Raw genomic sequence first — 14,174 nt, 5'->3', positions numbered from 1 at the left:
AATTGTTTTTTCACTCGTTCCGTTGGTTGATATATACCGTTGATATATACCGTTTGATTTTGTCATTTTTTATGGACTTCCCCTTTTTTTAATTTACCTTGGTCCATTATTTTGTTATACTCTTTTTTTATCAAGAAATGTTAAAAAATCTTCTGTTGAAACAGTCCTAGAAAGTAGATAAATCTGTCAGCAAATAAAAGATATTCGATCATGGCAATACTTATTTCTTCAAATCCAAACAATTGTTAAAATCATGATCAATGTCCTATTCATAGAGTATCAATTAGTTTTATAACCTATAATCACAACAATGTGATCCATTAAACATGGGATTTATTGCATTGGATATAACTTCCCTGATACTCACTGATGGAGGGATTTCACATTTACAAAACTACTAGCTGACAAAGAAAGACTTTGTCTATAGCTATTAACATTTAATTGATTTCCTAAAGGTTCCTAATTTCCAATATCACTTGATCAATTGATTAATTGATCACTTGATCAATTGATTAATTGATGGATGCTTAATGTCCATTTGGAAATATAACATGCATACATTGTATCCAGTACAAAAACATGTTCAGGAGTAACATTTGAACTTCATAAGACAGTATAAGAATCAACCAAAGTGGTTTTCTCCTACAAATGGAGAGAGATATTTTTATCTGTTTAATTTTGCAAAATGCTCCTTAGTTTATAGGCCTTCAACATGTTCCAGTAGGCCCCCAAAATGAAGGTTGAATTCCATGAATCATGTACATGTAAAATCATAAAATCACAGGTAATAGAAAATGCTTTCAAATTTAATTTAGGTAACCGATTTGATGATGTTAGTAGTGAATTTTCAGTGAATTTGGATTCTTACTATTAGCAATTTTCATGATGTTGCAAACACAATGACTGAATGAGTTTCATTTGAGTAACTAGCTGACATTGCTATTGTATAGTATGCCCTCAATGCCCCTACTCCTTAAATGAGTCCTTTGTTGGATTCACACTCTTAATCCAAACTTATTATCCATTTCAATTTCTTCTTTTTTACTTTGTACTTCTCTTTTGATGCAAAATTAAACTATCAATTTTTTTCTTTTGATGATTTTGAGGTATATGTATAACATAAGATTGTGTGACATGTGTATGATAATGATGTTTGTAACTAAGGGTGTGTGAGAGTAAATTTGTCAGAAACTCAAAAGTACATCTAGGATTCTACATGAAATAAAGTATATAATTATTACTGTAAATATTGAGGTAATATTGAACATGATATGATAAAGTCAATATCATGAAGATTTACCGGTATTCCCTATGACAAATTTTTCAGGCATATCCAATTGAAGCAAAATTGAAATTTAAGTGCATATAATAAAAGACCTTCATTCAATGAATTATAAGTGAAAGCAAACATTTCATAAACAACTTTCATTGAAAAATATAGATGCATTTTTTGGATTTATTTAGTTGATGTTTCAATGATGTATGTACATGTGGCCCGAGAACACAGTTATTTCGTAGTGCATTTCTTTTAAACAATAAATTCAAATTAAAATAAAATGCTCCGCAGGGCGCAGCTTGATACGACCGCAGAGGTCGAACCCTGAACAGTTGGGGGAAGTATGGACACAACATTCAAGCTTGATACAGCTTTGGATTTGGATTGTGATTAAATATTTGACACAGCATAGGTTTCTAACACAGATTGAATGTGGTCTAAGAACTTAAAAATTTTAAATTGGACATTCACCTATTATGGTCCAATATCCAAAATCTAAATACATGGTTAGATTCAGCATATCAAAGAACCCCAAGAATTCAATTTTTGATGAAATCAAACAAAGTTTAATTTTGGACCCTTTTGACCTCAATGTGGACAAAGTTGATAACGGGGCCCAAAAATCAAAAATCTAAATACATGGTTAGATTCAGCATATCAAAGAACCCCATATATTCAATTTTTGTTGAAATCAAACAAAGTTTAATTTTGGACCCCGATTTGGACCAACTTGAAAACTGGGCCCATAATCAAAAATCTAAATACATGTTTAGATTCATCATATCAAAGAACCCTAAGAATTCAATTTTTGTTAAAATCAAACTAAGTTTAATTTTGGACCCTTTGGACCTTAATGTAGACCAATTTGAAAACGGAACCAAAAATTAAGAATCTCAATAAACGGTTAGATTCGGCATATCAAAGAACCCCAATAATTCAATTTTTGATGAAATCAAACAAAGTTTAATTTTGGACCCTTTTGACCTCAATGTGGACAAAGTTGATAACGGGGCCCAAAAATCAAAAATCTAAATACATGGTTACATTCAGCATATCAAAGAACCCCATATATTCAATTTTTGTTGAAATCAAACAAAGTTTAATTTTGGACCCCGATTTGGACCAACTTGAAAACTGGGCCCATAATCAAAAATCTAAATACATGTTTAGATTCAGCATATCAAAGAACCCTAAGAATTCAATTTTTGTAAAAATCAAACTAAGTTTAATTTTGGACCCTTTGGACCTTAATGTAGACCAATTTGAAAACGGAACCCAAAATTAAGAATCTAAATACACGGTTAGATTCGGCATATCAAAGAACCCCAATAATTCAATTTTTGATGAAATCAAACAAAGTTTAATTTTGGACCCTTTTGACCTCAATGTGGACAAAGTTGATAACGGGGCCCAAAAATCAAAAATCTAAATACATGGTTAGATTCAGCATATCAAAGAACCCCATATATTCAATTTTTGTTGAAATCAAACAAAGTTTAATTTTGGACCCCGATTTGGACCAACTTGAAAACTGGGCCCATAATCAAAAATCTAAATACATGTTTAGATTCAGCATATCAAAGAACCCTAAGAATTCAATTTTTGTTAAAATCAAACTAAGTTCAAGACCAATTTGAAAACGGAACCAAAATTTAAGAATCTAAATACACAGTTAGATTCGGCATATCAAAGAACCCCAATAATTCAATTTTTGATGAAATCAAACAAAGTTTAATTTTGGACCCTTTGGACCTCAATGTGGACCAATTTAAAAACGGGGCCCAAAATCCAAAAACTAAATACACGGTTAGATTCAGCATATTAAAGAACCCCATGAAATCAAGAATAAAACCCCATTGAAATTGGTCAAGAAATAAGCAATTTATAGGAAGTATCTTCTTTTGCACAATCCTGTGCTAGTAAATATTTCTTGCTATTGCGCAATACTGTACAATTGACAATTTCTTGCTATTGCGCAATATTGTGCTATTGGATATTTCTTGCTATTGCGCAATACTGTGCAATTGAAGATTTCTTGCTATTGCGCAATACTGTGCAATTGAAGATTTCTTGCTATTGTGCAATACTGTGCAATTGAAAATTTCTTGCTATTGCACAATACTTATTATATAATAATTTACACATCCTGTTTGGTGTGTATCTCCTACCATATCATTATTATTTGATTTTAAATATAAATCAGAAATAACCAACTTAAAATGGAAAATTTTAAAAGAAACAAAAAAGGAAAAAAAGAAAAAAAAGGGAAAAAAAATAAATCCCCCCCCAAAATTTTTTGAACCCCCATTATGATTCATCACCCCCAAACTCAATCCCAGCCTTCCCTTTGTGGTATGGTACCTTGCAGTACAATTTCAGAGAGATCCATACACTTGAACACAAGTTATTGTCTGGAAACTAGAAAAAAATTTGTTTTTTGGCCCCTTTTTGGCCCCAAATTCCTAAACGTTTAGGGCAATTACCCCCAAACTCAAACCCAGCTTTCCCTTTGTGATATGGAACCTTGTAGTACAATTTCAGAAAGATCCATACACTTACACACAAGTTATTGTCATGAAACTAGAAAAATGCTTGTTTTTTGCCCCTTTTTTGGCCCCTAATTCCTAAAATTTGGAGGCAATTACCCCCAAAATCAATCCCAGCATTCCTTTAGTGATATGGAACCTTGTGGTACAATGTCAGAGAGATCCATACACTAACACACAAGTTATGTCTGGAAGTTACAAAAATGCTTATTTTTGGCCCCTTTTTGGCCCCTAATTCCTTTACTGTTATTACCATAACCCCAAAAATCAATCCCAACCTTCCTTTTGTGGTATTGAACCTTGTGGTAAAATTTCATAAAGATCCATTCACTTAAACTAAAGTTAGAGTGCGAAAACCAATGTGTCTTCGGACGACGCCAGACGACGCCGGACGACGATGACGCCAACGTCATACCAATATACGACCACAAAAATTTTTTTGCGGTCGTATAAAAATCGCACCTGCTCTATCTCAAAAAGATTTTTACAATGTAGTGTACTACTATTGATACAAATAATATCAAAATTATAGAAACTTCTACCAGCTCTAACTCAAAATATTGACAATTCTGTGTTAAGGGGGGCTAAAATTCAGTTTGACAGCTTCAGACATTCTAATTTTTGACCTTTTTTAACTGGACCAAATCACTACTTAACATAAAGATTCAGCACCCAATTTTTTTTTAACATGTAATTTCATCCCCTTACTTAATATTTCATGCATAAAATATCAAGAAATAAATTGGGAAAGTGTATCAAAAAAAAATGCAAGTTATACACTGTTCACACTAGGGACTATAGTCGTAGACAACGAAAACCAAAGGACGACAACTGTGTCCTTGGACCTAATGTACCAACATATCCTCAAAAATAGAGAAAAAAAACATGCAAAGTTATAATAACATTTGGGTAATAAAAATTTAGTAATCCTATTACATGTTATTCATATAACTGTGTTTCTATGCATACTTAAACATGTGTTAAAAGAATACAATTAATTTAAACTTCAAGTGTTGAATTAAATACTCACATAAAAAAGAAATTATTCACAACCTACACACAGAAAATTTCAAACCAGTTATAGGAAAAACACACAATAAAGTATAAGATTTGATTTGTATAAATGTTTTTGTAACTGAACTCATACAATTTAACTAATTGGTCTATTTAAATGTGTAGCTGACTCACATGGTTTTTATTTACAAAAGACATGTCTTCCTTTTTTAAATGATCCCAAGGTTATCTTGTTATATAATGCATTCAATTTGAGTAATTCATAGGATTTTAAAACAGACTGGAAAAATTGATTTAAAAACAAAGTTATAATCTTCAACACACAGATCTATTAGGTAAAAAAGTTTAAAATAAAGGCTCAGGGGAGCCCATATCACTAAACCTCCATCTAATGATCTATACATAATACTGACTTAACCTGAGAACTATAATCTCTTATGAAAAGCCATATTATCAGGTAAAATTTGGAAACCAGACACCTCGTGATGATTCCTGTCAAGACTGGTTAAAATTAAGGAAAGGTTTCAAGGTTTTTGAAGAATCTACATACAACTGTATACCATGAGTATGATAAGATCCCATGTAAACTGTATACCATGAGTATGATAAGATCCCATGTAAACTGTATACCATGAGTATGATAAGATTCCATGTAAACAACTGTATACAATGAGTATGATAAGATCCCATGTAAACAACTGTATACCATGAGTATGATAAGATCCCATGTAAACAACTGTATACCATGAGTGATAAGATCCCATGTAAACTGTATACCATGAGTATGATAAGATCCCATGTAAACAACTGTATACCATGAGTATGATAAGATCCCATGTAAACAACTGTATACAATGAGTATGATAAGATCCCATGTAAACTGTATACCATGAGTATGATAAGATCCCATGTAAACTGTATACCATGAGTATGATAAGATCCCATGTAAACAACTGTATACCATGAGTATGATAAGATCCCATGTAAACAACTGTATACAATGAGTATGATAAGATCCCATGTAAACAACTGTATACCATGAGTATGATAAGATCCCATGTAAACAACTGTACATGTATACAATGAGTATGATAAGATCCCATGTAAACTGTATACCATGAGTATGATAAGATCCCATGTAAACAACTGTATACCATGAGTATGATAAGATCCCATGTAAACAACTGTATACCATGAGTATGATAAGATCCCATGTAAACAACTGTATACCATGAGTATGATAAGATCCCATGTAAACAACTGTATACAATGAGTATGATAAGATCCCATGTAAACTGTATACCATGAGTATGATAAGATCCCATGTAAACTGTATACCATGAGTATGATAAGATCCCATGTAAACAACTGTATACCATGAGTATGATAAGATCCCATGTAAACAACTGTATACAATGAGTATGATAAGATCCCATGTAAACTGTATACCATGAGTATGATAAGATCCCATGTAAACAACTGTATACCATGAGTATGATAAGATCCCATGTAAACAACTGTATACCATGAGTATGATAAGATCCCATGTAAACAACTGTATACCATGAGTATGATAAGATCCCATGTAAACAACTGTATACCATGAGTATGATAAGATCCCATGTAAAAACTTTGTTCTGTTGTGGTGTTCTGTTAAATGTGACAAGTTTAAATTTGGTTGTCAGATAAAAAATATGAAAAGCAATCAATCAAGAATTATTCTTGCATAATCTAGTTCATTTCTCCATCTAGGATCTTATGGTGGAGACTGGAGAGGACAAAACTTCATAGAACTGAAAAATTTTCTTCTGTCAGCTACATGTACACATAAATGTACATGTAACATGAAGTAATCATCACTATGCATTAAGGGAATTCTAATTTTACTCCAGATAGAAAATATATTTTGACCATTGATGTACCCAGATAACAAGAACAATTTTATACTCCCATTTAACTCAATTTTTGTTTGTTTAAATTAATAAATCAATGCTATTTTTATATCACATTTCACTGAGAACAAATACCATAAATTCTTTCATAAATCAAACATAATCAATGTTTATAGAGTCCCTGCTTGTCCCCTGACAGCATATAACATGTTTTGTATATATCATTTACATTTTCTGAAATATACCAAATTTCAACAAGTTCCAACTAACTGTTAATTTTTTGTTTATACACTACTGTGGACTTAGTTATTTTCGTGGTTTGAGCAAAAAATATATTTCCGTGGATATTCAATTCCATGGTATTACGATATACTGCATGCAAGCCAACACAAAATTTATACTTCTTTGAACATTAAATTCTTGGTTTACCTATATCCACGAAATCAGCTAAAATTGGTATCTCACAAATATCTCACAAATAATGATGGATCCACAGTATTGAAATATGAGGTTACTTGAGGATTTAAGAACAAAATTAGTACAACACTTTCTTCTATTTGTAATACTGTGTACAATAAGTATGAGTCAAGTGCTTGTCTTATCTGTTGTTTCTTTGAAACGCAAACTGATGTTTTAAATATGATTTTCAGCCTTTTGCTGCATAACTTCTTTCACCAGAATATTGTTTATAGTGTAAATTAAGATGCTAGTTGTTGCTGAAGTTTTATTTACATTGTTACATTGTCATATTGAACATTATAACAGTCATATAAAAAAAAAAATGACAGCAAGGGGGAAATTAAAAGTAGGTAATCTACAAATGTGCTTGTCTCTAAGCTTGCTTGATATAATAATTAAAACAGTTAATGAAATGAACTTTAGTTCAGTGTGAAAAGGATTTAGAACCTGAAATGTGAACTTTGATCTAACACTTATATAAGCCAGTAACTTGTTACATGTTGATCATTGTGACCTACATTCTACATGTTCTACTTCTTTAAGGCAAACTAAAAAAGTCAAAATTTCAAACATGTAACATTTTTTTATGTAATCATTAAATTAAATATTATCAAATATGATCATGAAAAAAATTCAGATCAGTTTTAAATTTTGAAGTCAATGTATTGTTTTTCTTTGATACAACTTTTTGCATCAACGTCCAGACTTTAAAGAATAATTTGTTGATAAAACATTGTATTAGGCTTTCTCTGTGCATTAATCTTCATTATGGAGGAAAAAAATTTAATAAGACAAACACGGGTCTTAAATAGAAAAGAGAGGTGGGAGCTACCAAGGGGACATGTATTCAAAACTCAAAAGTCTAGAGAAAACGGGCCTTAAATAGAATAGAGAGGTGGGAGCTACCAAGGGGACATTCAAAACTCAAGTCTAGAGAAACGGACAACAGCATTGCAAAAAAAAAGTCAAGGAAAAGACAAACAACTTCACAAACCAATACATAGAAAACTAAAGAATGAGAAACAAAAAGCCTACCAAAACATAAGGAGATCTAATGTGCCCCAATAGGCTGAGATCCTCCTCTAGTCTTCTATTGGCACCTGTCATGTTGCTCAAGGGAAGTATACATTCTGTGATTATTCTCATACAGTAATGTCATAATCATGGAAAAGGAGATGGGTGCCTTTGTTATAAGGTAACCAGACAGTTCGGCACCGGCACAGAAACAAATAGGCTCCATGTTTAATAGACAGTTCCCACTGTTGAAGACATTTTGAGACCAAGACAAACCAGTACCTTGTTTCCCAACGTTTTTCTGTTGCTTTATAATTTAATAAATTTTATTTAACAAAAATATTTTAAAAATGAAAATGAAGAAATTATTGACCATAACATTCAGTAAATCACATTTGATCATATTTAGACAAACAATATTTGATTGTTTTTGAATAATCATTTTAATATATAAAAAACAAAGCTGATTGTAGTAAGGCATTAATCATAATAATCAATATTCTCTCAACATAAAAGACCACAATACAAAACAAATGAGTGTAGACGGACAGGCATACCAGACTGTGCCTGATGTGCAGAGTCTGATGAGACTTTGGCATTGATGAAAACTAGAACCTAAGTCCTGTGACTAGACATGACAAGATTCAGTTGTTCTTGACTCATATTTTTGAAAAGGATATCAAGAGATATAATCAAATTCTGTTCTATTGTTTGAATTCATTTTGTTCATTGAATCAACCTAGAATGCAGAAAAGGTTAATATTAAGGTTGTCTTTTTTTTGGACAAGTTAAAATTCCATTCAGACAAGTAAGTTTTGGTATGTACTTGTCCTATTGGACAAGTTGAAAAAAAAGTTATTGTAGAGGCCTGAGTTAGAACATGTCTATGGTCATCTGTGACACAGATATTCCATAAGTCAACCAACTTATGGCTTCTGTAAAACTGTATAGTTTACTAAATAGTATGGAATTTTTCTCATTGACGAAGGCCAATCGTTACCTTCAGTTGTTTACATCATTGTTCTTTGGTCTCTGGCGGATAGTATCTTGTTTCAGCATCAGAATTTCAAAAAGGATTTCTCCGAATCTAGATATCCATTTATTTGTGCAGTTGTGATTAGTTATTTTATACGTTTTAAACAAAAATAAGCTACCTATATCATGCTTCTGCTTGCGAATATCAAGTATCAGAAGGGCCCTGTGGTCTTTGTTTGCAACACAGTTCAGTTGTTTCCGGTAGTGGCTAAAACCTGTAAAACGACCTGTATGCGTCTCAGTTTCTCGTAGCATATTTCTGCTAATGATAAACAAATATTTAATACAAACGTTTAAGATAACAACAGATCATCTTTATTTCAGACACAAAAGATCCATATACATATCACAAAATATTCTATCTAAACAGGATAACATGTTGAATATTTCAATTATCAAATATAGTAGTAGACCAGTGGTCCTGGAACATATTATATTGATTGTTAGTGTACTAGTCCAAGGTAATGGGACTCATTTTGTTGCTACGAAACAAAGTTTTTAAGTCTAGTCCCAGGTAAATTTCCTACCCATTTGTTTATAAAAGTAGAGTTATCTCCTTTTATATGACAAATTTAGAAATATACTTTGAATATATTTGAATCATACAAAATATGTTCTGTATTTTAAAAAAAATAGTCGTAATAATATGATATATAACACACCATGTTCTTAATTTAGAAGAAAAGTCTTACAAATTGATTGTACTTCTCTCAAAATTTGTATATTTCATGAAAGATCTATACCGATTGATTTCTGATATTTTACAATAGTCTAGAGATGGCGGAAGACACCACCCTTGCAAGTTTTCTAATTTTACCACCGTGACTATTCTGTCACTGTTTTGTGTGCGCTTGCATAATCCAAAAAGTCCAAAATAATTTATAACAGAAAAAAAAAAAATGAAATTTGTGATGCATATAACGTTTACATGCCCCTTTGGTATATTTCGTCTCTCATTTATGCATGGTGCAAATAAAAAAACATGGCACCAACACCAGTCTTAACTTCCTCGTTTTAAATTTTGTATAGGAGGGTTAGCAAAGCGTTCTTTTTTCTGTCCTCTAGCGTTTCAAATAATTTGGTTTTCATCGTTTTCACTGCTTGGTGTGACTATGTCTTCTATAGTGTTCATATTTAATTAAATAAAAAATCTCATTGCAAATTTATTTGCTGTAACTCGTTTAAATAGATATAAGAAGATGTGGTATGAGTGCCAATGAGACAAATCTCCATCCAAGTAAAAATTTATAAAAGTAAACCATTATAGGTCAAAGTACGGTCTTCAACACGGAGCCTTGGATCACACCGAACAGCCGTTGAAACTATAAAGCCTTTTTCTGTAACGAAAAAGGAAAGTATGCTAGATACACTTACTGGAAATGTGACTGAGATATGATTGAAGCTTTAAATTTTCTCCTGGACAACATATATGTACGTTTCGGCGATAAAATGTATCGACAGGTAGTAGGTATTCCTATGGGCACTAACTACACCCCTTTAATAGCAGATTTATTCCTGTATTGCTATGAATCTCAGTTTATGACCAAACTCAGTAAAGACACGTCATTGTTACATTTGGTTGATACATTCAACAATACCTACCGTTATCTTGATGATATTTTTTCGTTAAATAATCCAGAGTTCTCTAAATACACTACCGAAATTTACCCAAAGGGACTTAATTACTTTAAATAAATCTAACATAAACAGCAGTAGTTGTCCTTTTCTAGATTTAGACATTTCAATTTTTAAAGGGAAACTCCATACTAAAATTTACGTCAAAAGACACTATTTTTCATTCCCTATTGTTAATTTTCCCTTTTTAGACGGCGATGTTCCTTTAGCTCCATCATACGGTGTTTATATATCCCAACTCGTTCGTTATGCCCGTGTGTGTAGTGATATCACAGATTTTAACGAACGTAATCAATGCATCACTAGTAAATTATTTAGTCAGGGATTTCGTTACCATAAATTGCTTAAATTTTTTTCTAAATTCTTTCATAGATACAAAGATTTGATTAGTAAATTTGGCTGTACCTGTAGAAAACTTATTAAAACGGTATTTCACATCCTAAATTTTACGGCAATATTGTACTAAAAGCGAGGAAATCACTATGTGATCCGTGTAAACTCATCGAACCTTTAAACAAACTTATTAGTAAAGGTTATCTTACCAATGTTGTAATTAGATCTTTGAATATAGTTTACATTGGCACAAATATCGATTTTGTCATCAGCAAATTAAAACATAAATAAATTTGTATTCTTTTCAAACGGTTTTTTGGGATGTATAAATACACATCCACGTTCATTTTCTATATAGATATTACTCTATCTATATATTACATTATACATATTCATGAACAGGTCAACTCTTAACTATCCTACTGCCTGCATGTCGATACCTTTGGCATTGCACTAGTCATGTCTTCTTTGACTGTCCATGACGTTAAAACACTAAATCCCTGGGATGTGTTTTATGTGTTTTTAGTCTCTGATGCATGAATTTTTATTATTAATTGTTTTTGGCTTTTAACTAGCTTTCAGTAACTCCGAGTACTCTCAAATCGTACTTTCACGTTAATTTGACCTGTTGATACAATTTGTAATGTATTTTTGTTATTTAAATTATGTTTACTTATTCAGTTTTATATCTAGACTCACTATTTTTTAATATATACCCCTTTGATAATTGTTTAGTATGACGATAAATTTTTACTTTTGTTCTCGTACTAGGAACAACAAAATTATTTATTTTGTAAAAATTATTTCCGTACTCCATTTATACCTTACAACAAAATTATTTTTATTTACCTGTGTACGTTATTTTATTTGGCGGCACTTTGTCCAAGGTTATGATTGTCTTTCTGATATTGTTTTAAATCTAACCCCCTTGTTTTATTAATTTTGTATTTACATTGTGTCATAGATCAAATTTATTCGTTCAGTGTATGTTCACTTGTTTTTGTTAATATGTCTTTTGATTGAGTTAAGCCATTTCAATTGATATTTTATTGTGTGTCTTTCTATGTTGTGATCGGTTACACTATTGTTTAAGGTAGGTTGTCTTTTGTTGATGTGGTTCATAAGTGTTTCTCGTTTTTTATATAAATTAGACCGTTGGTTTTCCTGTTTGAATGATTTTACACTAGTCATTTTTGGGGCCCTTTATAGCTTGTTGTTCGGTGTGAGCCAAGGCTCCGTATTGAAGGCCGTACTTTGACCATAATGGTTTACTTTTACAAATTGTGACTTGAATGGAAAGTTGTCTCATTGGCACTCATACCACATCTTCTTATATCTATGTATCTCTAATATACCTTTCGTATTTGTTTCTGTGCTTCATGTTCGAGTTCTTTGTAGTTTGAGCTGTCTCTTGCGTTATTTGATTTCTTCCTCCTTTTGTAGGCTCTCATGGGTAGTCAAAGACGTTAAATACCTCTAAGTAGTACTATAACTTAAACGTTAACACTGTGATGCAACTAATTCCTAAATAAATTAAATGAGGTCATAGTTCTGGTCTAATTGGGAAAGAAACCCTAGTATTTGTGCTGTCTCAACTATGCCAAGTAAGATCTTTTACCATATATGCCATTTTGTTTTTCTTTGTTAACATATGTGTTTGTTTTTATAGTGATTAAGATTATAACACAGTGTTGACTGCTGTACCCCTATTTTTGACATTCTATGCGACTGTCATACAAGTGAGAGGTTTAGCTAGCTATAGTAAAATCATGTTTAATCCAATTTTCTACATAAGGAAAAGCCTGTACCAAATCAGGAACATGACAGTTGTTATCCGTTCGTTTGATGTGCATGAGCTTTTGATTTTGCCATTTGATAAGGGACTTTACGATTTGAATTTTCCTTGGAGTTCGGTATTTTTGTTATTTTACTTTTAAACATAAATTGAAGTTTTAGGTCTGAATAGGTAGCTCAGAAGCCTTCACATGGCTTAAATAATATGTATTGTTTTTTTAAGTCTCAGTGAAATTATCAACGGACTTATTTTTTGTTTTTTGTTAAGTGAGTATTTAAGTCTCCAAGGCAATCATGAGTTGAGCGTTTTACGAATTTGTAACGAACTTGGAGGTTTGCAATCTGCAGCAGTGTTTCCCTTGAAAGCTTAGGTCGACAACACTGCATGCCGGTGAAGCGTTAGTCTCCGAGGGCAACATTAGTTCAGTAGTCGGTGCTCCAGTACTGCGGCTTTATAACATACATTTCTTTTCCCCGTCGATATAAGTTTTAACTGATTTATTGATTACAAAGAAACTAAGGTTTAACATTTATCCTCAGGCAAAGTTGACCATAGACGGTCAAGTTTCCCGGGTTTTACGCTTTAGCTTTCGGTTGTTCATGTACTTCCTGAAGTATTTATTCACCATTGACTTTCAAATTTTAAGTTTGGAGCGTTCCAGGTGAATGTCAATCGAGTAAAGCGCACCAATTGCCAAAATGTAATTCTTCTGATAGTCTAGAGCTTGACATGTTGTGAAGAGACACATGATTGAAAAATCACATGACTATGGTGGCCGGTTAAGGCCATTTCGCGTTTTCGCCCTATAGAATATGAAAGACGAAATCGCGAAAACGTGAAATGGCCTTAACCGGCCACTTTACATGACAGCCTGAAAGTCGCAAATTTATTTGGCAACATCTTACAATCATTTGCTTTACAATCGTTTGAATCCGTGAGATACTGTATAATAGCAATCTCAGTTTAAATATCTTGTATCATGTTTTTTTTTTTTTGTTATATATTGCAAATTTATACCATTATTTCAAAGTTGAGCTCTTTTAACTAAGACTTTGTTGATAAATATTCCGTATCAACTTCACTAATAATACACGATGGTCTTGAAGTATAGATTCTAGGTACTGACGTTGTTTATTATCTTAATTACGTGTTATAGTGTTCTTTTTATTTGTCTA

General features: G+C 32.0%; 1 protein-coding gene across 2 annotated transcripts in view; it reads right to left on the bottom strand.

Moving 5' to 3' along the window:
* Positions 1-9,436, bottom strand: part of LOC127708291 (uncharacterized) — a 28,242-nt gene extending 18,806 nt beyond the window's left edge. The window contains exon 1 of one of the 2 annotated variants that reach the window (XM_052213142.1): positions 9,356-9,436. The gene's annotated coding sequence lies outside the window, so the exon portion shown is untranslated. Of the gene's footprint in view, positions 1-4,852; positions 5,001-9,355 lie in introns of those variants that run through there. The other variant, XM_052213141.1, reaches the window with a different exon arrangement.
* Between the last annotated feature and the right edge of the window lie 4,738 nt (positions 9,437-14,174).

The sequence above is a fragment of the Mytilus californianus genome, unplaced genomic scaffold, assembly GCF_021869535.1.
Source record: "Mytilus californianus isolate M0D057914Y unplaced genomic scaffold, xbMytCali1.0.p SCAF_7, whole genome shotgun sequence".
NCBI classification, from domain to species: Eukaryota; Metazoa; Mollusca; class Bivalvia; order Mytilida; family Mytilidae; genus Mytilus; species Mytilus californianus.
The sequence above is the reverse complement of the archived record's forward strand: the minus strand, read 5'-3'. Positions and strand labels throughout refer to the sequence as shown.